Source organism: Haliotis cracherodii, unplaced genomic scaffold (genome assembly GCF_022045235.1).
Source record: "Haliotis cracherodii isolate W230 unplaced genomic scaffold, xgHalCrac1.p SCAF_11, whole genome shotgun sequence".
NCBI lineage: Eukaryota > Metazoa > Mollusca > Gastropoda > Lepetellida > Haliotidae > Haliotis > Haliotis cracherodii.
Genome location: NW_027266266.1, coordinates 48,214,706 through 48,240,224, shown reverse-complemented (window position 1 = coordinate 48,240,224; position 25,519 = coordinate 48,214,706). Strand labels below are relative to the sequence as shown.

Below are 25,519 nucleotides of genomic sequence, written 5' to 3'. Positions count from 1 at the left end.
TCCACGGTAGGGTCTTCGACACCTCAAATTCCTGGCAGCAAGAAGACGACACACTGTACAGTCACTGGTGTGCATTTGCCGTTGACCTGGCAGACGTGAAGCGATTTCTGAGGTTGCTGTTAACGATTTGACGATCTTGTCTCTGTGACGTCACAGGTGGTGCACCTGGTCGAGGACGGTCCCTTACGCTGCCTGTGGTTCTCAACCGCTCATGTAATCTCGATGTTGTCGTTTGATGGCAATGGAAATGAGCAGCTACGTGTTCTTGGGTACGACCAGCATTTAACATCCCCATTGCTTCGTTACGCTGATCTGGCTGGCATTGTGTAGGCAAGTTGGGGCAAAATGTCATAGGGGCTACCTTTGAGGTTTGCACGTGCATCTTGCCTTTCACAAAATGTGCATCGATAGCAGCATTCCCAGTGGTGTGTTGCGTTTTGGTGATTGGCTTCGTTTCCAGAAACAGTTTTTGTTTGCAACCCATATGACATGTTTACAGTAATAACCAACAATAGACAGTGTCAACAAGGTAAAATGTAAACGGACCTCATATGTTAATATATATCTTTCAATTGAGTATGCGTTTCTAATGCCTCTCAGTATATGTGCATTGTAAAAAATATAGTAATTAATAAAACTTGGTAATTTGCTGGGTCTCCGACCAATATGATTTTCAGTTTTTATACACCTTTGACTGATCTTCAGCCAGACGTTATGCAATGAAAGACGACTCGTTTTTTCCATTTAAATACGCGCACGTGCACGTGTATATATATTGCATACCAAGTGTCCGTTAATTGCCCAATGTCATGTAACAACGAGACATAAAAACGGAAATGAAAAAGAAAATAACTAAACTTTAATGTTGTGGAAAATAACGCCAATGAATTGGAGTAGACGCGCATGAATTCGTATGATAAACTATCCAAACGTTTTAAGAGTTTAGGCCGGGTTCATTAAAGATCGTTACAATATGTACAAAAGGTGAAATTTGTAAATCCTCTATAAAGGAAACATTCAACTAAAGGCCCTTTTTAAATAGTAATGTAATGGTATGATATAAAGTATATTTCACATGATACAATATATTTTGCACACAATTAGTTAATGCTCTAAAGGGACTGACGAAAACATGGGCGAATTATTTTAAGTAAAAGTGAGTTGAATCATGTGTCATACTTCTACACACACATTTATGTATTTGCAAAACTAAAACTGTTTGGCAAGGGAAAATATTCCAGGGTGAAATATTTCATAACGCCGTAAAATAGTTGAATTAAGTTGATACGGTCACCTAAGGTGCCGCAATTGGCTGCACAGAGTTGCGTCCTTTTGGCATGCTAGAAATGATGGATACCAACTGAAACTTTTCATCTTATGAATTAAAACAATATATCCATACTAATTTATAATCTCTATAATTATGATTGTATGAACCTGCATGTTATGTTAATATACATATGTAACATAAAAAAGGCTCCAGTATTCGTTCTTGAAGAACCACTCAATTCATTGTGGAAACATTTATTTACTCACATAAGTTAATTTGACCTTCGTAATATCAACATAGATCCTGATTGAAATGAGGAGATTAAATCAAGGATTCTGATTCAATTCAGTCTCATTCTTCTGTCTCAATCCGGTCTCATTTTTCAGGCAATTTGCATACTGACTGAAAATTTTAATCCAATATATACATTGCCTCAGTGAATCAGTCAATATACATTTTGACTGGAATGTTCAGTCAGTATACAAATTGCCTGATTACAGACAATAACTGAAACACGTAGAAGTATAATCTGTTATATGAAAATACAAATAACATAAATAAATGCATTTATCTACATGAAATGAATGTGGGGTTTTGCATTGATGTCATCATCGGATTTATTTAGTATAAACTTTCTAAAATCCTATTTGCAATATGAGAATAATTTCGAACAAACAGACTTAATACTACAAGTGTATTGAAGTACTATTGAATGAAAAGCAGGACATATAGCTACAGAAGGATAGTGTATGGGTTGTAAAGGAAATAACCTGTCAACATACACTCTTCAAAAAAGAAACGTGCAGGTAGTACGTAGTTCACCGAACCCGACTACACAAAATCATCCGGTATCTTAATTGGATATATGTTATTGGAAAATTTTGATGGCATGATATTCGACAAACGGCATTCATTGTCCATTTGCAATGTCTCAAACGGCATTGTTCTCACACTTGTTCAAACATGTCATGGATGAAAACAGTAAAGAAAATGCACGTGCAAGTTATGGCATTCGTAACTCGTGGTAGTGGCTACAAAAAGGCAAGCATGAGCCAATAATTTGTCATTCAATTGCCAGCATGTTTCAAGTTCCAAAATGCCGAGACTCAGTGCTGCCGATCGGAACATCGCCATTGAACGTATCCAAAGAGGGGAGTTGCAGTCTTTTGTTGCACCCCACTTCAACGTCCGAAACAGCACCATTTGCCGCCTTTGGGGCCGATACACACAGTTCAATTTCACTGCAGACCTCTCGAGAACCGGCCGACCAAGAGTTACCACCCCTGCACAGAATCGCTACATTCGACTGCTCCAACTTGGTCATCGCAATGCCACAGCTACGGAGACTGAAGGACGCATCCCTGGTTTGAGGAGGATATCGGACCAGAGTGGAACGATCTTCGCGAGGCAGAAGACCAGTTATCGTCCCTGTTTTGCAACAGATCCATCGACGGCGACTCTTGCCTTGGAATTTGATTGTGAGGGTCTTATCCTACACCACGTGATCTGACTTGGTTGTGGTTCAAGGAAATTTGACAGCAAATTGCTACTGTTACATGAATCGACCCAATCGAACACCTCTGGGATGAACTCGATCGACGTTTACGTCAACGTCAGAACAAGCCGCAGACACACTCACAACTGGCCAAAGCGTTAGAAGCAGATTGGACCAGAATGCGTATACGTATCCAGTCAGTTTAGAGATGTAGAGCCGTGATTGCTGCCCGGGGCGACCACACGAGATACTGATTATAGCGCAACCTTGTGCCCTTATGTGACATGACAATGAACAGTTCCCAATGCCTTTGTACAACGACAACATGTTACTATCAAGCTGCAAAATTTCATTTTTGTATCTGTGATATCAAATTATATATATCGACTTGATAAGGTAGAAGAAATTAACTAAAAATCTACCTGTGCATTTCTGTTTTTGAAGAGTGTAATTATAAAAGTTATGTTACTAAAACAGGAAGATATAACTATGATTTACATCTATTTATGTATCATACATATCTTGTGGGGTGGTCACATTTTGTTGTTTGATAGGACAAATCTCTGTTATACTACTACTACTACTTTTAGAGCATGAGTATCATAATTCTGTAAGAAATTATACTTCAATAAGTTAACACCTGTCATGACTCAAAGCACTTAATGGTGGGACACGTTTTTATAAGGGGCAGATAAAGTATCATGACTGGTATGTATATATCAACTGATTGCGTGATAGGTGCATGTTGGATTTTCATTTAGCATATTTCTAAAACATAATGTAAGAATAAAAAATAATAAATCAGCTGTAAGAGGAAGTTTTGATATAAAAGTAACATTTGAAATCAGTTGTTTTATTCTGAACGTTTTTTCTTCTTCAATTATTTGTAAAGGCACGGATTCATACTCAATGGTAAAGGCCTGCCTAAGATGTTTGTGTGCAAATGCAAGGCGTATCTCCAATTTTATTATATTGTTGAAGTCCATGGTAGTATGAAACTATTTGTTAAGGTTTGAATAGTTGAATGCTTTGAATTGTCATGGGAAATAACACAAAGGCTGATAAATAAAATACGTTTTCATTCTTTCATCGATCTGACGTAGAAAATACCGTGGCAATATACTGCTTTTCATGGCGATTTCCCCGCTATCTTCCATCGTGACAAATCGACTTTTAACTGAAGATTCAATAAGTGTTAATATCCTCAACTAATAATCACTAAAAGATATGTGCTAGTTAACAATATTCGGTTGTAAACGACCGTTTTTTATGAAGGTGCAACGCTTTAGCTTGGCTCCGTCTCTACATATTACTGGTTGTCGCAGCGCGGCTTGATCCGAGAACCAGACCGGAAGCGACAGGATGGGCCATCGCTTTTATGATTTCAAAAGGAGAGTTTTTGCCCTTTGGGACTAAAAAAACGACCATTTATATGGTGACGACATAGCGATAGCACGACACGACAATACGATATCGTGATATGATATAGCGATAACATGAGAAGACATTGCGATATGGTAACGCGATACAGCGAAATGGCGTTTGGGCAAAATAGCAATATTGCGATATGGCGACATTGCGATATTGCTTACTCGCCATTTGTGAAATGAAGGAAAGCGGATACGTAGGATAATACCGAACATCTCATACAAACAGAGCGGGAAGTAAGTTTGATAAACGCACTCATAACCCAATATACTGAAATGGCAGGCACGAAGGCACCCTGTTCCTAACCGTAGCTCAATTGTTGTAATTCTATAACGAATTCTTCCATCGTAGCCCCAAGACGTGTTTTTGTTATTCATTGGCAAGACGACTGATCAATTGAACGAATTAGAACCATTTAATCACCGGATCCTACAAAGTAGGCTTATATTATGTTTATTCAGCAAGATCACGTATGCCATCGGCCCATGTCACAGCAGTTGTACAGCAGCCATTCTTGTAGTTGAAATTTACATCAGCAGTTTTGTCCTTAATTGCATAGACTTATAAATGTAAATAGCCAAATTTCTTATGCTATTACATTTATCACTTGACATCAAGACATTGAATTTATGTAATTTGGGAAATACATAGTAGTTTCTTGGAAACCTACAATTTTTTTGTTATGGTTGTTGTCATCTTCATCTGTATAGCACATGTGTCTGTCATATATTAACTGGAACGACAGAGCACACTGGATATATGACATTATTCCACCAAAGTCACGAACTAAGTTAGCATGTCGACTGTTTCTAAACAATTATCTACGACACTGGCATTCTTGTTTGCCGATACCTTTGTCACTTCCAATGTCTTCTGTTACATATATACATATGTCATGCGGTTTGTGTCTATAACAGTAAGCAGATGCGTCCATAGATTGCCTGATAATGTTGATAGTCTTTTTCTTGCAATGTTGAACATCAGAGTAGATGAAAGCTTCGTCAATCAGGACATTGTCACGGGAGAAGTCGTCTGGACCAATATCGTCAGAGAGGTTTTAGACACTTCCGATTATATATCCATAGGAAACTTCAGCCATGTCTTCGATGTCATTGATCCTTGGAATAATAGTCAGTCAATTATGATACCCCATGATGATCAACTGGTTACACTGTCCTTGCAGTTGATCGGATGAACACAGACTCCTGGTACATCAATACTGTCTAGCTCACATGGTTTAGTCTCAGTCAGACATTGAATGTGATAGTTTGAGATATTCGAGAAAAAGTCAAGGTTATGCATGACATCCATATGGCGTTGTGCACAACAGTCGAATCCAGCGATTTTCTTGATTATCCATTTGGTGTAAAGGGCCAAAACACAGGGGCAATTATATGAATGGAATGGAAAATCAGTGATGACGCCAGGTGTTCGCGAAAAGGGTAAGTAGAGCCTGTCCTACCGATATCACCCGACATTCACACAATTTCCATGAATTACGCCTGCTGTGTACAAGTGCAGAGATTCTATAAAGGTAAAGCAAAACGTTTAAGAAATATGTTCGTTTTGGCTATTTCATGGTCAGTGGGGGTATGGTTACATCTGCAGCTATTAAACTTTATATTTGCATCTTTACGTCTCCTTCAACATCTATTGTACTGTTGGTTCTATGTCTAACAAAGATCAAATTCATTTTGAGGTTGTTATGAAACATGGTTGTATCCTTTATTAGCAGTTAATATTGCAACTTTATTTGTACAATCATGAGACTTTGCAATTGTTGGATCTTGAGAAGGACATTTTATGGTGGTCTTTCTTGCACAAGTTAGAGGAGCTGCTTGTGGTTCTACAAGAACATGCACCACCTCCTGTTGAAATAAGATTCAGCTTACCAGTCGCACATTGCACATCAGGCAGAGAAACTGATTTAGAATTGTATTTGAATTGCTTATGTGAAATAGTATTTATCTAGACGTTAACTGTTAACCATGATGGAAATACACAAGTACATTTAGCAACCATAGGCAATGATCATATGCATATACGGTATCTGTTGCTAAACAAGACATGAAATCAGTTATATATGGAACCCAAGCAAACACAGTGACAACATAACATCCCCGTCAGGAACCAAACAACCACCCAGCCACATCGACCTCTGAAGGAACAGTGAGTCAATATTGAACTGGCAATACAGAGTAATGTATATATCATACAAACCTGTCGACGAAGGACGGCAATATATCAGTAATGTACCACAGACCGATGACTAACCAGTTTATAGTTATATATGTAACATTCTAGGCCTAAGTTAAGCATCAAAAGGTTTCATGGTAGACATGTGGAAGGCATTTCCCAATTTGAGGCGTCAGGGACAAAAATGATGTCTGATGCAACTGCCTGTTTTGACTTGTACCGTATCTTCACCTGTTTTTGTTTTTTTCAGGTTAACAATGTACTTGCCTTGCATGATGTCTGATGCAATTGCCTGTTTTGACTTGTACCATATGTTCCCGTGGTTTTTCTTTCAGATTAACAATGTACTTGCCTTGCATGATGTCTGATGCAATTGCCTGTTTTGACTTGTACCGTATGTTCCCGTGGTTTTTCTCAGGTTAACAATGTACTTGCCTTTGCATGTGTTAGTAACGGGTGCCACCAGTGGGGCAGTATATGCTCACCTGTTCGCGAACAGCTAGTATCATCATGATTTAATAGTGATTCATAAACAAATGTTCATGATATAGTCGAAATCGTAAAATCGATTCTGTTTTGGGCAGAGATTTCCTATGAATAAGGAAAGGCTTCTAAACATGTTTGCTGTTATAATTGTCGGTCTTGTTCTAAAATTACGTTTCATGTTTCAGCATACAACCCACACAACCAGCTCCTGACGTAAAACCAAGAAAATGAAGATCATTTACAGGAGGACTTTTACAATTTTATTAGTCGTTTATGGCATTTGTTCATTCGTACCTATCATATTCAAATTCAGAAAGAAACTATGTATTGAGAATAATATATGTAAAGTCAGTAGCAAGGATCTTTTCTACGTTTCGAAACAAAGATCTGATTTTAACCAGTTACTAGACAGAAAAATCGACTTCGGGAGAAACATAGTACATACACATGACGTGGTGCCAAGGACGGTTCATTTCATTCAGTACTCCGTCAATGGAAGGAATAAGTTTGAGTTTCATCACATGCTTTCAGTTATGTCTGCTAACAAATTTATCAAACCAGACAGGATCTTTTTCTGGATGGACAAAGAACCTGAAAGTCAGTACTGGAAGGACATTCGGGCCCAAATCCCAAGTATGCATCTTATCTACAGACCCAAACCGACGACCATTCGAGGCAGAAAAGTAGAAATCATTGAGCATGTGAGTGATGTCATGAGGTTAGAGATCCTATTGGAGTATGGCGGAATATATCTTGATCTGGATGTGATAGTTGTCAAGTCCTTCGATCCTCTCCTTAAGTATGACATTACGATGGGAAATGAGGGAAAACATCTTCTTTGTAATGGAGTATTGGTAGCAAAGCCATGGACAGAGTTTCTGATCTTATGGCACAGAGAATTTACAACATATGAAGACAACGTATGGGGACACCATGCTGTGGTAGTCCCGGGCAAAATGGAAATCAAATACCCTAACCTCATTCATACAGAGCCGAGATCACTACACCACCCTAGTTGGAATGAACTTGACTTCCTTTACAAGGAAGGACAACTCTATGACTGGAGAAGCAACAACTATGCTTGTCATCTTTGGATAAGATTCCATGGGAAGAAGCACAACGCCACAGACATCAAAACCTGGAACACGACTGTTGGGGAACTTTTTCGCTATGTTTACTATGACGACTGGAGAATAATAAAGTAAATATCAAATGCAGCTGATAGAAATAATACAAATTGCGAGAAACTTACGGTTAGGTCAATGTTAGCTTAATACCTATCGGTTTGAAGCCGACCATCTTTATTATTCTGGTACGGACCTGGGATTCTTGTTTGAAAGAAATACAAGCTTTTTCCATGGACCCACAACATGATATATACTACTTTTCAGAACGTCAAGCATTTCAAGTGGGCAATTTCTTTGTTTTGTAAAACCTGAGGAAAGAGTATGTCTTTCAAGGCATTTCCTGGACAGATTGTCTTTAAATATCCCAGGCTCCACCAGAATATCAACAGTCGACCCAGCGTGTGCATTGTTTTTATGTAACATGATTAGTTTACCTGTAAATTACAGATATAATTATCTCTAATATATGACAGGATAAAAAGAAGACAGCCTTCAGTGATCAGATCATAAAAACTGATGCCCATTGTACAGCCAATCTACAGCTTTATAAAATACCTTCTTGATAACTTGGGGACCATGAGAGTCACTGGTGGTCGAATCGTCTGAGGAGCAACATTTAAGCGGTGTTTATGATACTTGAAAACGTTGTTTGAGAGACTATCATGTTGTTATGTGTACAATTTGACATCTTGAACGGAGGGACTGAACATGATTTAAATGTTACAAAATACAGGCAAGGGCAACTTATGCATACATTTGAATACAGATACAAATGGATAAGTGGTGAAAATAGGGCTCTGACATCCTTCGTTTCCGAAATCATTATCTTCGAACCATCAAACAGAAACGTGAAGAATAGGATATCATCTGTTTTCCTAGACGAGACGTGGGTAAATGCCTATGGCACAGCCAGCAGTCATTGGGTAGCCAGTTGGAACTACAAGGAGTCTTGGAGAACTTTACCAATGGGAAAATAGGAAAGACTTATCGTTCTCCATGCTGGCTGTGCTAGTCAGGGTTTTCTCTGGACGACTTTTCGACGACTAATACACGGAAATGAACGGCAAGGTATTTCTGGAATGGGTGAACGATAACTTGGTCACTGCTTTGCCGGCCAAGTCCCTTATTATCATGGACTAAAAAACCATGTCAAAGTATGCAAAATCTAGACAGCAAGGCGGCGTTTAATAGCCTTAAAGGAGACATTGTGACGAGGCTGCAATGGATGAATAACCTTTCCTTCCATGGCTATAAAATATGAAATCATCTTATCTAACAAACCTGAGCCCAATATTGTTGACAGTTACAACAAAGATCAAAGTCACGGCGTCCTACTACTTCCCCCTTACCACTGCGATCTGAACACAATAGAGTTCAAATGGGGTATCGTCAAAGGAGACGTTGAACGATTGAACAACGTTTAAGTTTAAATTGCAGGATGTTGAAAAGCTAGTAAATGAATCCCTATTTTGGATAACAGTGGCGACGTAGCAACATTGTGTTTCCGAAGTCCTCAACGTCAAGATAATGGTCACATGATGGACTTCAGCAAGCAACAGTAACACAAACAATTCGACGAGGGCTGTGACATGAGCGAGTCAGATTGTGATTATCATGAGACGACCCCGCTGTCATTCCCTGGTCCGTTGTGTAGCACGTGTGTGTTTGCGCTGTTCCTCCAAAAATGTCAGCTTGTACACATAACAACACGATAGTTTCTTGAACAACTCTTTCCAGTGGTGGGATTATAATTAACATAAACCAGATATTGTTGGGTACAGCGTATTCGTTGCCGTGTACAGTATTCACATATGATAGATGTTGATTTTTATTTTTGCAATCCATCTTTTTTCATTTTGAGCTAAACAGACTGTTGTCGGTTGTGTCATGTGTGGACAGGCATGACACAGCTATGACATGCTCTTACGGAGAAAGGTTGAACGAGTAAGGTTACAATTTAACGTCAGTGCAAGAGAAAGGCTGAAGACGTATAGACGTGGCATTGCATTTGAATAAAACTATTTATTTTCCCAGAAAACTGTAAACCCACGCTTGTTAGTTGATGGCTAGTTTCTTTGAATTTGTATGGTTTGTATGGTTACTTTCTTCCCCAGTGATTACTCTTGGTTTTCATGAAAAATTGTGGACGCTGTTGTTTGTCAGTACCTTAGGTTTTGGGGCGGACAAGCGGACGAACTTTTCCTTTGATCTGTAGGATGTTCTTCGGTGAACTGTCACACGTGAGTGTCACATCTATGTTGGCCGTTTTCATAAGGTGGTTGCTGATCTAGTAACTGTTGAACCTTTTGTAAGGCTGCTATCTAAGATAAGTGAAGGTAATGGGACATTGATTTACTGGATTATTGGTTTCTTTGTCAAAGTTGCAGTTGGCTATGGCTCTTTGGGTGAGGGTGATATCATTAGACAATATATAAAAGGTAGGGGATGGGCTACCATACAGAGGATGCCCGCGCTTTGAAAAACAACAAGTATAGAGATTGGCCAACGTATGCAGGTGCTTGTGGGCTACAAAGCTGATAGTTTATTATACGAAAGGATATGCCATGGCAACTACAGCTGCCCTGCACTGGTATACATAAATATGAGGAAAGCTCAACGTGAGCTATTTTCACTATTCCACCTCTGAAAATTTGGGAAAGACATGGTTTCCACTGAAAGGGCAAACAACCCCGGAGTTTTGAAGTAAGTTGATTTGTTACACAGGTAGCCCACAAGAACCCCGCCACAATGCACCAACGTGCTACCCCACACCCACAGTTTCCAATGTTATCTGTGGGACGCTGTTTGAGAATAAATGATGATTGATTTCTTTGTTAGGGTTAGCAGTAAGTATCGTTTTATGTCGATTTTAGCAATATCACGCCGGTGGACACCAGACATTGGCTTCACACATCGTAACCATGTGGGAAATCGAACTCGGGCCTTCGGCGTGACGGGCGAACGCTTTAACCCGTAGGCTACCCCACCGGACCAGGGTGGCTGATGACTAGGGCTCGTTAGGGGATGGTGATATTATATATATATAGATATAGATAGATAGATAGATAGATAGATAGATAGATAGATAGATAGATAGATAGATAGATAGATAGATAGATAGATAGATAGATAGATAGATAGATAGATAGATAGATAGATAGATAGATATAGATAGATATATATATGGCAATCATATAATGCCATTAATTGAACTTAAGTTTCTTTGAACCATTTCCCTGAAACGTGATGATTGGCCATGGAAATCGTCGTGATTTCATTTTGTACTGGTAATTTGTGAACTGCTTAGGGATTTAGTTCTGTCTACAGTGGTGTATGCTGCAGCATTTTAATTTCTGTTGCATGGGTATATGTATAATGTATAATTAAATTTCTGGGACATGTGGTGAATATACTGGACTGTGGGGATGTTTCCATCACTGTTGTAAGGTTCTATGTCTAGGAAGGGTAATTGGTTTGGTTGATCATTTGATGTTGATGATTCAGTCGGATTGGGGAGTCCAGGTCTTTTTGGTGATGGTAAATATGGTATCTTCCTTTCTGACCTGAGCATCTGGATATGTATTGCTTTTGCATATTGCACAAAATATATTCAAACATTGTGTTCATGTGGAAACGCTTTTCCTTTTATGTTCTTTGTTTATTAACCAATGAATTAATATTTTTGAAAACAATCATTCACAATGAATAGCTTTATTGATGCTGACAATTGCTGCTGATATATATATGGCAATCATACAATGACATTAAATGAACTTAAGTTTCTTTGAACCATTTCCCTGAAGCATGTGATGATTGGCCATGGAAATCGTCGTGATTTCATTTTGTACTGGTAATTTGTGAACTGCTTAGGGATTTAGTTCTGTCTACAGTGGTGTATGCTGCAGCATTTTAATTTCTGTTGCATGGTTATATGTATAATTTATAATTAAATTTCTGGGATGTTTTTTCTTATTAAATAAACGGTTTAACATCAACCATAACGTATTCAATCATTATGTTCAACACTGCTTTGAATAGTATATACGTTTTATTATGATTTGTCAGCATAGTTGTTGGAGAGAAGAACGACTGCAGTGCTAACCAGGGAGATGATATACGTAAATGAAAGATAAAGGCCGGATCTGAGATTCGAATCCATGATCGTGGCAGCTGGCAACACCTTCGACCATTTGGCCACCTTATGTGATGTATAATGTCCACTAAAGACACTATGAAAAAAATTCACCCCTTTTCTAAAAAAGGAAAAACCAAACACTTTCTATTGACCCACAAGATATTACGAAGTCTTTGTCAGTATCTCCAGTGAACGATTTACTTTTTTTGTAAAACCTGATGAAAAAGTACTTCTTTCTGGCATTTTTTGGAACTTAATATTTATGGAACAGAATATCAATGGTCTGAACATGCTGTCCAGACTTTTAGGCATGTTACTACTTTGGAATATGTCTAAAAAAATTATTAAAAAACCATGTTCCCACAGAGGGGAACGGGGGCCTAGTCGTCTAAGGCGCCGCAATTTGCAATGCTCAGTTGCTTCCCTTTGGCCATGATCGTTGAAAACTCCAATTACCCAACATCCAACTGCGTCATTCAGTTAAATGTTTAACCTTTTGATCCTAAAATCAATGGACTGACCATGGAATTTGTCATGATTTCATTTTGAACTGGTCATTGGTGAACAGGTTAGGGATTCAATTGGTGTATGCTACAATATTATTTTCTTTGATAGGCATTTAGAAGGTGGAGTACTAAGTAAGGATAAGAAATTATAGATGAACAACTTCTTTATTACAATTAAGAGCGACGTTTCGGTGTAGGTTCTAACACCGTTATCAAGCAAGTGATTTACAGAGTGTAAGTAAGCAAGTATACACAGCATAACCGCTATCCTGAGCAACTAGTACAACAGACCATAAAGAACATCACCAAGAAATCTCAGTCTGCACCCGTTGTGATCAGCCTCCCCTACTTTGGAATAGTTAGCCACAAAATCCAGACACTCTTAAAGAAACAGGCCAACATTGATGTAGTTTTCATAAGAAGTCATACTATTCAGAACATAATTAAAGCCACAGGGAAACCACCATCCAGCCACAAGCTAGAGCCATCAGGAGCAGTGAACCACATTCCATGCACTTACTTACTTACTTATTTTGGAGCTTTTACGTGCGCTTTCCGACTGCAGCGTATTTCGCACACGCGCCCGGCCAAGCCATTTAATGCGTTTGAGAAAAGGGGGAAAAGTTGTTTGGAAATCCAGTAGGGGTGTTTTAGTGGCTGCTTATATAGAATTTTGGAAATTTTGAGATTTAGAAAAAAATGCCAAGAGGGTTTGGGGGGCGAACTAAGGGAGCTGTGTATGGAAGTTTGTTAGTTTGATTATGTGGTTTGGTTTTGGTAGTTTATTGGGGTTTTAAATGCGATTTATTAGTCCTGTTTTGATTAAGTATACGCCTAAGGCTTTGAATTTTTCTATTTTATTTTGTGGGTGTAGGATTGCTTCTAGAGTAAGAGCCTTATTTAGATTTAGGATGGTTTGTAGTGTAGTTCGGTGTGTTAGGTAGTGGGTGCAGTGTATGAGTGCGTGTTCTGGGGTTTCTTGTTGTTTGCAATGTGGGCAGGTTCTTGTTGCGTGTTTTCTTATTATTTTGAGGTGATTATTTAGGTTGGTATGTCCTAATTGGAGTTTAGTGATTACTCTGTCGATTTTTTGGGACGGATGTAGAATTTTTGGTTTGGTTAGGGTTTTTTTTAGAACCTTTTTGATTTGGCTATTTGAGTTTAGATATAGGTAATGCCATTTTTTGGTGATTTTTTGTTTGTTGACACTTTTAATTTCTGATTTGGAGATGCGTAGGTTTAGGCTTATTACTGGGATTTTAAGGGATAGTTTAGCTGCTTTATCGGCGTTTTCATTGCCGTATAATCCTACGTGGGCGGGGATCCAAATGAATACTATTTGTTTGCCTGCCTTAGTTAAATCGTTTGAGCTTTTAAGTATTTGATTTATTAGTTCAGGGCGGTTTTGGGTGGTTTTTTTTTGGAGGGCTTGTAGTCCACTGAGCGATTCAGTAAGTATTAGGAATTAGATTGTTAATTATGAAGGGCTGAGGCCATGCCCATTAGTTCGGCCGTGAATATTGATTGATTGTTTGGTAGTCGATAGGATTGTGTGGCTTTAGTTGGTTGTGTGATATGGACTCCGAAACCTGTGTGTTTGGAGATCGGATTTGAGGATCCGTCTGTGTAAATGTGACACCAATTTGGCCAATTTTCGTGTATGTATGCTTGTGTGGTGGTTTTTGCTATGTTTGGGTCGGTTTGTTTATTTATTGTGCTAGCTTGTGCTATGTCTATTTTGAGTGTTTTAAGTTTTGGGGTGAAAATATTTGATTTTTTACAGTTTTGTTTAAGATAGTTTATTTGGTGTTCATTTAAGTAATTGGTTATTCTTTGGGATATTGGAGTAAGTAGAGGGTGTTTTCGAGCTAGGGCTTGGTTTTTGGGGATGATATTTTTGTTTATTAGGTTTTGGATTAGGGGGTTGGATTGAGACGCGGCCCAGAAATTTAGGGTTAATTGTTCCCTACGTAGATTTAGTGGCATTTCTCCTGTTAAGACCTGGAGTGAAGTGTAGGAGGTGCCATGTTGAGTGCGTGTTATTAGTTTTAGAGCCTGATATTGGATTGAGTCTAGTTTTTTGCTTAGGGATTGGTTTAGGGTGTCGTATATGGCACATCCGTAGTCTATTTTAGATCTAATTAGTGATATATAGAGTGAGAGGAGGGTGTCTTTGGAGGCCCCCCAGTTTGAGCCACTCAGGCATCCTAGCGTATTTAGATCTTTGCTACGTTTAGTTCCTTGCTACGTCCCAGGAGAGATGTTCATCGAAAATTAGTCCTAAGAATTTGGTTTGTTTTAGGAATTGGATTGGTTTGTTGTTTAGCTGGAGTTTTGGGGAGGCGGGTTTCATGTTTTTGTGTTTAAATACTATACCTGTGTTTTTTTTCCGAGTTAAGGGAGAAGCCCCATTTGTCAGCCCATTGCTGTATTTTGTTTAGAGATTTTTGGAGTAGGTTTTGGGCCATTTTAATGCTTTTTGCGCGGATCCAGAGTGCTCCATCATCCGCGAATTTAGGTGTTTATTTTAGGGGATAGGCCCTCGAATAGATCATTTATCATTATATTGAAGACTGTGGGGATGAGGATACTGCCCTGGGGAGTGCCATTTTCTAGGGGACATTGGTTTGCCTGTTTAGTTGTTTTAAAATGGATGGAGGTTTTGGCTGCTTTTATTATGTGATCTGTTAGGTTTTTACAGTAGATTTCTGGATCATTATTTTCTAATTCGTTTAAATTAGCCTGATTGCAGATCACTTGAAATTGGTCCCAGTTAGCTTATAACGGAATTTTGGTTCTTGAATTTCTGTTTGTATTGGTACGTTTGGTTTTGTTTATGGGGAAGTGATCACTACCTAGTGGAACATCGTGTACTTCCCATTGAGTACTTTGGGCTAGATCTGCGGTGCATATAGGTAGGTCGATAGCCGACATTTTTTGGTTAATCGTATCGTACCTCGTGGGTTGTTTGTTATTTAGGAGTACTAGGTCGTTTGTTTGTTTCTATCCATTAGGATATAAGTTTGCCATGGTTATCTATTTTATCATTTATACTCCAGGTAGGATGGTGAGCGTTAAAGTCTCCTAGGAATATAGTGTATTTGTTGCTTATTTGGAGTAGCTTATTTAGATCCCAGGGTTGGACTTTTTGTTCTACCCTGTGGTATATATTAATGATGTTTATCTTTTTGTTATTTAATGTGATTTGAATTCCGTTAGCTTCCAGGTTTGGCGAGTCTATCTTTATTTCGTCGTAGTTTATATCTTCCCTGATATTTATGATCAGTCCTCCTGCGGCTCTACCTGTTTTTGGTTTAGCTCTATCTGTTCTATCTGAGTTCGGTAGTTCGGTAGTGTGAATTGGGATTTTTTGGAGAATTTAGTTTCCTGAATACAAGCAATATGTGGGCCTTTATCTCGTATAAATTTAGCTTTTAGTTCATGGGAGGTGAGTCCGTTGGCGTTCCACTGAAAAATATTTAGTCCTTCCATTATTGGGGTCGGGTGTTTTGTAATTTTGGTTTTAGTTTTATTTTACTTGGTGACTTCTTTTAGGTGGAGGTTAAAGAGGAAGAAGGGGAGATTGGGTAAGTTTAGATTGAATGCTACTTTGTGGAAGGATTTCATGCTAGCGTTTGATGAGTTTTGACTATGCATGTAAGCTAGGAGTAAAGTGAGACTGTTTATGTTTTTGATGTTGGTTACTTGGGGGGTTTTGTGGTTAAGTTTTTTTTCTTTCTTTTAGGGCCTGAGAAGGTAGTTTCATTTGCTTTAGTTGGAGTAGCTTCGATTGTTTCTTCTGTTGTGGAGTACTCTTCTTCATCAGTTAAGTTAGATTTAGCTGTTTGGGTTTCCATAGGGGTGGCTTGCGGTGTGGAGGGTTGTGTTTGGGCTTGCGGGGTGGGCGTAGCTGTGGATTTAGTGTTGGTGAGTTTTTTTACTTGCTTGTGGGGTAATGTTGTTGCCTTGTGGGCTGTAGAGTGTTTGGATGAGGGTCGTGTTGTGGTGGTCGTTTTGTGGTTTATTTTGCATGCGGGTGTTGATGTTGTGGCTATGTGAGGTATAGGAGAGTTGGTGGATGGTTGTGTGGCTGCATGTGTGTGTGAGGTGGGTGCGGTTTCTATGTCGTCGCCCCAGACAGAGCTTGCGGTTATGGGTGTGGTATTTGTTTGAGGGATGGTGTTTGGGTGCGGTGTAGGGAGAAGTGGTTTTGATGCGGGTGATGCAAATTTTCGTGTTTGGATTTTGGCCGTTTCTATGTTAATGTGTTTGTTGGCCTGCTGGGTGAGGGTGTGTCTGTGTGGGCATTGGTTTGAAAGTGAAGTGTGTTTGATGGATTCGCAGTAGATGCACCAGGGTGAGCATGTGCCTGTGCAGTCTGTTTGTGCGCATTTTTTACATTTAGTTTTTTGAAATGTGGATTGGGAGGCTGTGTGATCATAATTGAGGCAGTTGGAACATTGTTTGACCTTTTCATATAGGGTTTGACTTCTAAGTTAGTGTGGGCTGCGACAGATATGTCTTTAGGGGCTTCGGGAAATCTAGCGGGTTTTTTAAGTTGATGATAACAATTGAGGTTGAGACCGTTTTTTCCATTTCTAGTTGAGGTGATTCTGCGGGTACTTGTGACTTGAGGTTGAGGGTTTAGGTCTTGGTTGATGTTTGCTTCTAGGGAGTAAAGTTCAGTTTTTTCTCTTGGATTGACTCTAATTTACGCCTTGTGTGTATTGCTGCCAGTTTGTTTTTTGTTTGATTATGGTAACGTGGAATATTTGAGTTATTTTATTGGCTGCCAAGGATTCTTGGTTAGGGAAAATAATTTGGTATCCTTTGTTGGCTTTTGGCATTCCATGCAATTGTGGACAAGCTTACATAGAAGAAACATCTAGGCCCCTCAAAACCCGAATTAAAGAACATCAAAGCTCAGTCTCCAAAGATGACTCTAAATCAGCTCTATCAGACCACATCCGTGAGAACCCAAGCCACAGCATCCAGTGGGAGAGAGTCACAACCCTCGCCACCGACCTCAAAGACTTCAAGAAGCCCTCAATCAACCGTGACCAAGGATATTACATACCCCCGGCGTACCATCAACTCATCAAAGACGGCCAATCGGCCATAATCCCGTTGTTTAACTTTACTGGCTTCATCCTTTGTTTATGGCACTGACTTCACCGATGATTGTCATCACTGCCCTTGTGTATACATAACAGGCTTCTCTACTCCATTATAACAATATCTACTCTACTGTATAAACATTGCCTCCTACTTGTATATATACCTGCTTACTACACTTTGTAAATCACTTGCTTGATAACGGTGTTAGAACCTACACCGAAACGTCGCTCTTAATTGTAATAAAGAAGTTGTTCATCTATAAATTCTTATCCTTACTTACAACATTATTATGGCGGCACCGAAGTCCATGTGACTACCGTTGTTCCCGATATTTAATGTCACTAAGAGTCCCTTAAAGATTGCAAATTATAATACTGACACCCCATGTGTGATCTACCAAGGTCCAAACATGTTTCAGCATATTTATAGGGAAACTCCACTTCCCCGTTCAATTGACAGAACGTACTTGTAGTCACTCACATGTTCACTTTCCTACTACATTGTATGTCATTCTGATTTTTCATGGGACACGGGTGGCCCAGTCGTCTAAGGAGCCTCGATTCGCTGTGCAGAGTTGCGTCCCTTGGGCGCGCCTGAAACCTATGATTGTGGGTTCGAATCCCGGTTCGCCCCGATTATGTTTCTAGGTTTTTTCAGCACCATACCTGTGCTCGTGGGTTTCACCGAAGTGGTAAACGTCTGAGACCTGCATCTCTTCGGGCTTTCCTCCCACATTAGGGTGACACGCCGGGATATAACTGTTTTATACTGTTAAAAGCGGCGTTAAACCCAACTCACTCACTCACTTTGGGGTTCAAGGCTTGTGACACAATGACTGTCACTGTTCCCGCAATGCACAGATAGTGTATTAACAACTTGAAGTTGGGTGTTCGTTTGTTTCGAGTCCAATGAAATCTGTTTCGGTTAGTATTCTCTGATATTGATGTTTTATAAGTGAGATCAATCGCTATGTCAAAACCGTGCCATCAACAAATATAAACATTTCCTCAGATTTTGCTAAATCAATATGCACAAGTCGGGGCTTTTAAACTGATCTATCGGAAGGTTTCAGCTGTTAACGTATGAATTACTGCTTTCACTGTCACTGAAAGGTTCGCGATCACCTCACTAGTAGATACACACGAAACAACCAATATCGAATTGCTTTGTCATGTCCATGTTTATGATGTTTCCAAGTCAACTGAAAATGTGTTGTGGTGAGAGAGACAAAAGTTAGACGAGTAAACCTTTTATCGCAGTGGGATGTTTCCTGTTGTCGACGTATAAATGATATCTCGGGACTTTATTCTCGACAAGAAAATAATATTTTCATATTCAAAGATTGTAGATTGTTTACTTACACTTAATTTGACTTACAACGAACTTGGTTCAATATTAACATAAGCATGTACAACTTAACTAAGCTCTGTTAATGGTGACTAGGAAATTTGACAAATTATATCCCGCAGAAGATGTGTGTGTACGTAATGTGTTGTTGCTGTATGACCAATAACATTTCTATCATTCAAGAAGCTGACAATTAAAGTTTCTGAGTACTACGATATGCCCTTTACTCTCTCTCTCTCTCTCTCTCTCTCTCTCTCTCTCTCTCTCTCTCTCTCTCTCTCTCTCACACACACACACACAGACACAAACGCACAGACACACACAGAAACACAAACACACACATATACACACACAGAAACACAAACAAACACACACACACACACACAGAAACACAAACAAACACACACAGTAACACAAACACACTCACAGTAACACAAACACACACATACAGAAACACAAACTCCCTCACAGTTACACAAACACACGCACACAGAAACACAAACACATACACAAAGAAACACACACAGAAACACAAACACACATACACACACAGAGAGAGAGAAACACAAACACACATACACACAGAGAGAGAGAAACACAAACACACACAAAGGTATGGAACTACGATGGGAAGTAACGTCATACAATATAGTATGATTCAGATATACGTTGTAAAGAACACCACTTTAACACATGTAAACATATGGATGAGGTTAGAGCTCTGCTATCTCACGTTTACAAGGCCACCGAGATGGGATAGCTCTGGCTGGGAGAGTTTGCTAGTGGCAGATTGCACAGAAAGAGTGAGTGAACTCGTCATCACTTAGCTGTGAATAGGAGGAGACGAACTCTCAGCTATGTTTACCGACAGGATCGATCTTCGATATAAGAATCACTTCTATCAAGAAACATTCATCAACTGATTTATTAATAGTTAAAAGTGGCGGCAATGAAATAAACAAAAACCCTTACATGTGAAAACCGAATCTCATTGATATTAATTAACTGTAAATAATTGTTAACTTCACTGTCCTTTAACGTCAAATGAAAGGTTACAATACTAGTTTGCTTATTCTGACAACCTTCTCATGATCAGCATAATATCATAAACATCAAACAATTACAGTGTGTGACTGTCAGTTTTCATGACCTGAAATTCGTGTTGCCAAATAGATTAATATCTTCCATAAACAGAAGGTATCACGAGTTTCTTAATATTCTGCCTTTAGCTCAAATTCCTTTTTTTCCCCGCGCTCAAATTATCTGTATAGATTTCTGAACGTTTTATTCGTAACCTGGTTGCTCTTCAGCTAATAACCTCAGTAATGCAATAGTTACATCGTTTGAATATTATCACAAAGGAAAGGAAACTGCGTTTTAAGTAAAATATAGTTTAAGATAGAACCACTAGAGGCAGATTAAAAAAATATTAAGTGAACAAAAGAGACATAACCCATTTTTCGATTCTCACTTTATTTTTAGCCTGTGTTTATGAATCATTATCAACTAGTGAGGATACCAGGTGATGAGCGTATCACGCCCCGCCGGTTCCATATGTCACAAATACATGCAATAGCAATTACATTGTTCACCTAAAAAAAACCCACATGGTACAAGTCAAAATATGGAATTTCATCAGACATTATTTTTGTCACGGATGCTGCAACTTTGGAAATGTCCTCCACATGTCAACATTAAAACATTTTGAAGGCTTTACTGAGGCCTTGAATGTTATAACCTTGATCAAACAACTACTGAGTAAGTGTCGTATGACGCTCTTTGAAATCATGGTGGAAAGAGCATGCCCGTTTGTACCACAAAGGTTGTGAAATGTAGGTACAAAAGGCTGTAGGGAAGGGAAAGTTGACAATTGGAAAGTTGAAGTCACAACTCTTATCATACAGTCTTGTAGAGAGTGTTTTGTCACTTTGAATCTTTATCTATAAAACAAATGAGGCGGTCTCACTGGTCTCTTTTATGTCTAGTTCAGATGGGTGAATCAGTGGAAGTTACCAAACGACACCAGACCTTGGGTGATGCATTTTGTTTATTCAAGTAAAAGTACAACTCTTTTGATCATTATATTTATTCATTTTATACTCACACTCTTTATATATTTTTATGTCAACCAAATGTTACTTAGTCTGCGATAGTCAAAACATCATACAAAAAAAAAAAAAACAAACTTCAAATGTTACAGTACACTGCATGTGATTGTTGTTTCTCGCATATTCTCCCTTATTTTTCTTGGTTTGTGAACACTAGATCCATGTTGGTTTTTCCAAAGTTGTAAATATCTGCAGCATACGCCCCTTCATACTTTTCTCCAACATTTAGCGAACATGGTGTGAAATAGAACTGAGATACAAGTATGTTAAAAGTGGCATTAACCTCATATGTCAAGCATATTTGCATTCTTGTGACAGCCCATGACTTGGGGGTAAAAGCAATAACTCTTCTCCATATCGCACACGTACAGCAACGTGTTAAGCTTATTGACATGTAAAAAAGCTTTCAACTTGAGAAACCACACTATTAAAAATTGTACACGTAAAACTGTCTAACTGATTTATTCCTCATTCCGTTATTCACAGGTAACAATTTTTTGAATTAATCGCTTTGTCAGCCATCAAGAACTACCTGACCAAGTACCCTATCTGCAATGAACAGTTTGATGAGGCCTCCCATCTCCCCCGCCGAATCCCTTGCTGTTTACAGTGTGTATGTCATGACTGTCTCCAGAAGATCTACAAGGAAACAGACAAGACGTTGCTTTGTCCAATCAGTCGCCACAATCATCAACTTCCTAATGGAGTCGAGTCCCTTCCAAGCGAGCCTCTCATTCTGAAAACCCTTGACGATCTGAAGATCCACAAAGGTCCCCGCTTGCTATGTAGAGATTGTCCGGACAACAACCAGGCTGTGGCCAGATGTGATAACTGCTGTGTGTTCATGTGCACAGAGTATAAACCATCACATGACCGACACAGGTTATCTAGACATCACACGACAGTTACCTTTGAGGAGCTGAAAGGTCGACCTGTCAGACCTGTTTGCATCAGTGTAGTCAGCATCAACAACCACAGCAATTCTACTGCAAGACTTGTGACAAGATTATATGCGTGTCTTGCACTGTGCTAGATCACGATAAAGGGGAGGGACACAACGTTGTATCTGTAGCTGAAGCAAACCAGGACAAGGCACAGTCTACTGATGACACTTTGGCCAGGCTCGAAGTGAAGACAAATAAACTAGAAACAGAAACGGAACTGACGAAAACGTTAAAAGCCATCATAGTATCAACAGAAGCTGCTAAGCAGGAAATCAATCAGTCTTTTGGCAACCTGTTTGTTAACATACAGGCAAGAAAAGCCATTCTGTTGGCAGATGTTGAGGAGAAATCCACAAAATCACGTAAACTAACAGAAGAGGCCCAGGAGTCAACCCGGACATTGCTGACTGAACTGAAGTCTTCCACTGAATATACAAAACAGATGAGGAAGAAAGCTGACCAGATAGAGGATCTACAACTGATGTTGTCTTCTGCTGGCTCCTTGAACACCTTGTTGGAGGAGTCCCCAAAGGAAGTTGGGTTCTTCAGAGCAGGTGTCAGGTTTGTCCCTACCAACTTTAACCACCTAATAACTTCCATCAAGTCGACAGGATTGGTCAGGTCTGTCACATTCTCCCCAACACAGAGACCGAGCTATCTCACACCATCACTCTGGATCCTGCAGAGGTACCTGAAGGTTGGTTTGAGATGCATTATTGGGTCACTTTTGTAAATGGCCATACGAAAAAACTTCTTGAATGTGAAAAATAATGCCTGTATGACAAAAGACATTTTAAAAGAATTTTGTTTCTTAATGAGAAACAAATTGTTTATTTAGTCGTCTGTACATAGATCACACATGTAATGGGAGAATGTTACTCTATAATTTCTCACTGAAACTGGGGGCGGTCGGGTAGCCTAGTGGTTGAAGCGTTCGCTCGTCACGCCGAAAACCCGGGTTCGATTCCCGACATGGGTACAATGTGTTAAGCCCATTTCTGGTGTCCCCCATCGTGATATTGCTGGAATATTGCTAAAGCGGCGTAAACCCATACTCACTCACTGAAACTGTCGATAAATGCAGAGATTGAAATGTTGTGTATACAGGTCTTTTCATAACTTTTCTAATGCGTTTTTGATGAAGGTGATCAGGTTTGGTTTCATAGTAGTTGATCAGATATCTAGTCGCCTGTCGATACTGTAAGGGTAATGCTATTTTAACTGACAAAGGAAGGCAGTTGAAAAGACCGAGGATGTCTGTAATGATAATGCCCTGAAAAAGAGCATTACCGTTATTAAAGCTAAAATGGATGGAATTTGGTATCAAATTAAACGAAACAACAATATCGGTTTTGAAACATTTACTGCCATCAACACAAATGTCACTGACCAACTTACAAATATTGAAACGTCATAGAGCAAACCAGATGACGTCACCTAACAACGGGCCCGTCGTCGAGCAATATGAGGGCATTATCAAGTTACAGTGGCCCGCTGATTTATGATAACATGCGGGCGGTTTAATGATAATGTAATCCATTTTCTTAGCTATAATATTTGTTTGTGGTAACATATACGGGTGTTATTTACTTTCAGTGGCTGACGTGGACAAGAGAATTTCTGGAAATGAAGAACAGGTTACAAGTGAGTCGTTTAAGAACGGTACACATACAGAACGCAATGCACCATTGGACGCATGCGCACACTGAGTGCTGAATTATGAGTAATGTTTTCAGTCATGTCAGTGTATGAGCTACCGTTGGCTTGTCACAGATCTAAAAACTCGAATTCGAGCCTTAAACAGTTAATATGCAATTGACTTGCATTTCCTTATGTTTGTGTCCTGACACCAGTGGGACAGGATACTCGCATCTTTCGCGAACACCTATCATACCTATGACTATGTATATAGAAAGGATGATCATGGCTTAAAGAATATGTGAAAGAAATCAGATTCTTAAATATATTCAGAAAAAGTGCTATTGTATTTTAGAATTGATGCTGTCGATGATTGTTGCTGTGTCCAACTGGGTGCTTAAAGAACTGCTTGTTGCCATGTGTTGCATTGGCTGCTACTTGGGTTATAGGCCTCGTCTCCAATTATGTAACTTACTCTACGTAGTGGCTATACATTTCTTTTTGCGTAAATGTATATTTGGTTAGTTACAAATGATTATCTCATTTACAGGTAAAGTCATTACTTTAGTGAGATACATGTTGAGCTAAAATGTGAAGCAAACGTTTACCTTTTGAGGCATATATGAAAATCATATCATTATATTCCATCAAAATGTTTGTGTCAACACAGGTCCGACCCTGGTGTGGGACACCAGCCCAGCCAGCGACAACGTCACTATATCCGGATCTGTAATCACTAATACCAAGCCAGATCCTCCTCAACCAGACACCGGGTGTCGGATACATTCAGAGAGACGTGTACTGGCGTCACGTCCACTATTCATCAGGCGAGGTCAGCTTATTTGGTTAGTGCCATCGTTAATATGTCTAGCATGTTTATATATTTCAATTTCCAAAGGATAGGAAATATCACTTTTAAAGATAGGAGGGCCTGGATTAGTGCATTCAGAAAACATGTGACATGATTGTGTCACCTATGTATCGCCTTATAACGAAAAAAAGATAGTAGAAGTGTTACATTTGTAACTGCAGTCAAGCTAAAGGCATGATTAGATCCGGGAAGTCGTTCTGACTCCGATCTCATTTATTCCATTGCTGTGATTTCAAGGTGTCGAATTTACTTGGCAACCTGGTGATGTGGCATGGGCCTGACAAGGCTGATTTATGACGCTAAATTGAGTAGCAACATAGTTATACAATGACGTCATGGACATATAAACGTTTTGACAGTAGAGCCACTCAAAGTTCTTAACACGTACTTACACTTTATTAGGTGGGGGGTATTGAATAAACTTTGGATGATAACTATGGGGTTTAGTTTGTATGTTTTTCATTTCAATTTTGCGTTCATGCTTATATTAATCAACTAATGAGCGATGCAAAAGTTATGAATGAAGACATGTTTTGACAGATAAATTAGCCGAGTGTCCCATGGCAGTGTACAGTGAGAGAGGGTGAGAGTTGGCCAATTAGTGGTTTTGCCGAGGAGGGTATGTCCGAAAAGGAAGAGCAACCTGGGGGGAATTAGGGCTGCTTATTTCATTTTGGGGCAGTTTGGAATATGGAAGAATGCCGTGCTATAGTTCGGGGATCTAAGGTAGTTGGTGTGGTTGTGTGTTACTTTGGATTTTTTATATATTCAAAAAAAAAATTATTCTGTTTTAGGGTTTTAGCATGGTCATATGATGATTTTGTAGTTTATTAGATCGGCCTTGTAGGCC

The 25,519-nt window shown here is 39.2% G+C and overlaps 1 pseudogene; it reads left to right on the top strand.

Moving 5' to 3' along the window:
* Positions 1-2,366: 2,366 nt before the first annotated feature.
* Positions 2,367-25,256, top strand: LOC139455150 (E3 ubiquitin-protein ligase TRIM56-like; annotated as a pseudogene).
* The last annotated feature ends 263 nt before the right edge of the window (positions 25,257-25,519 follow it).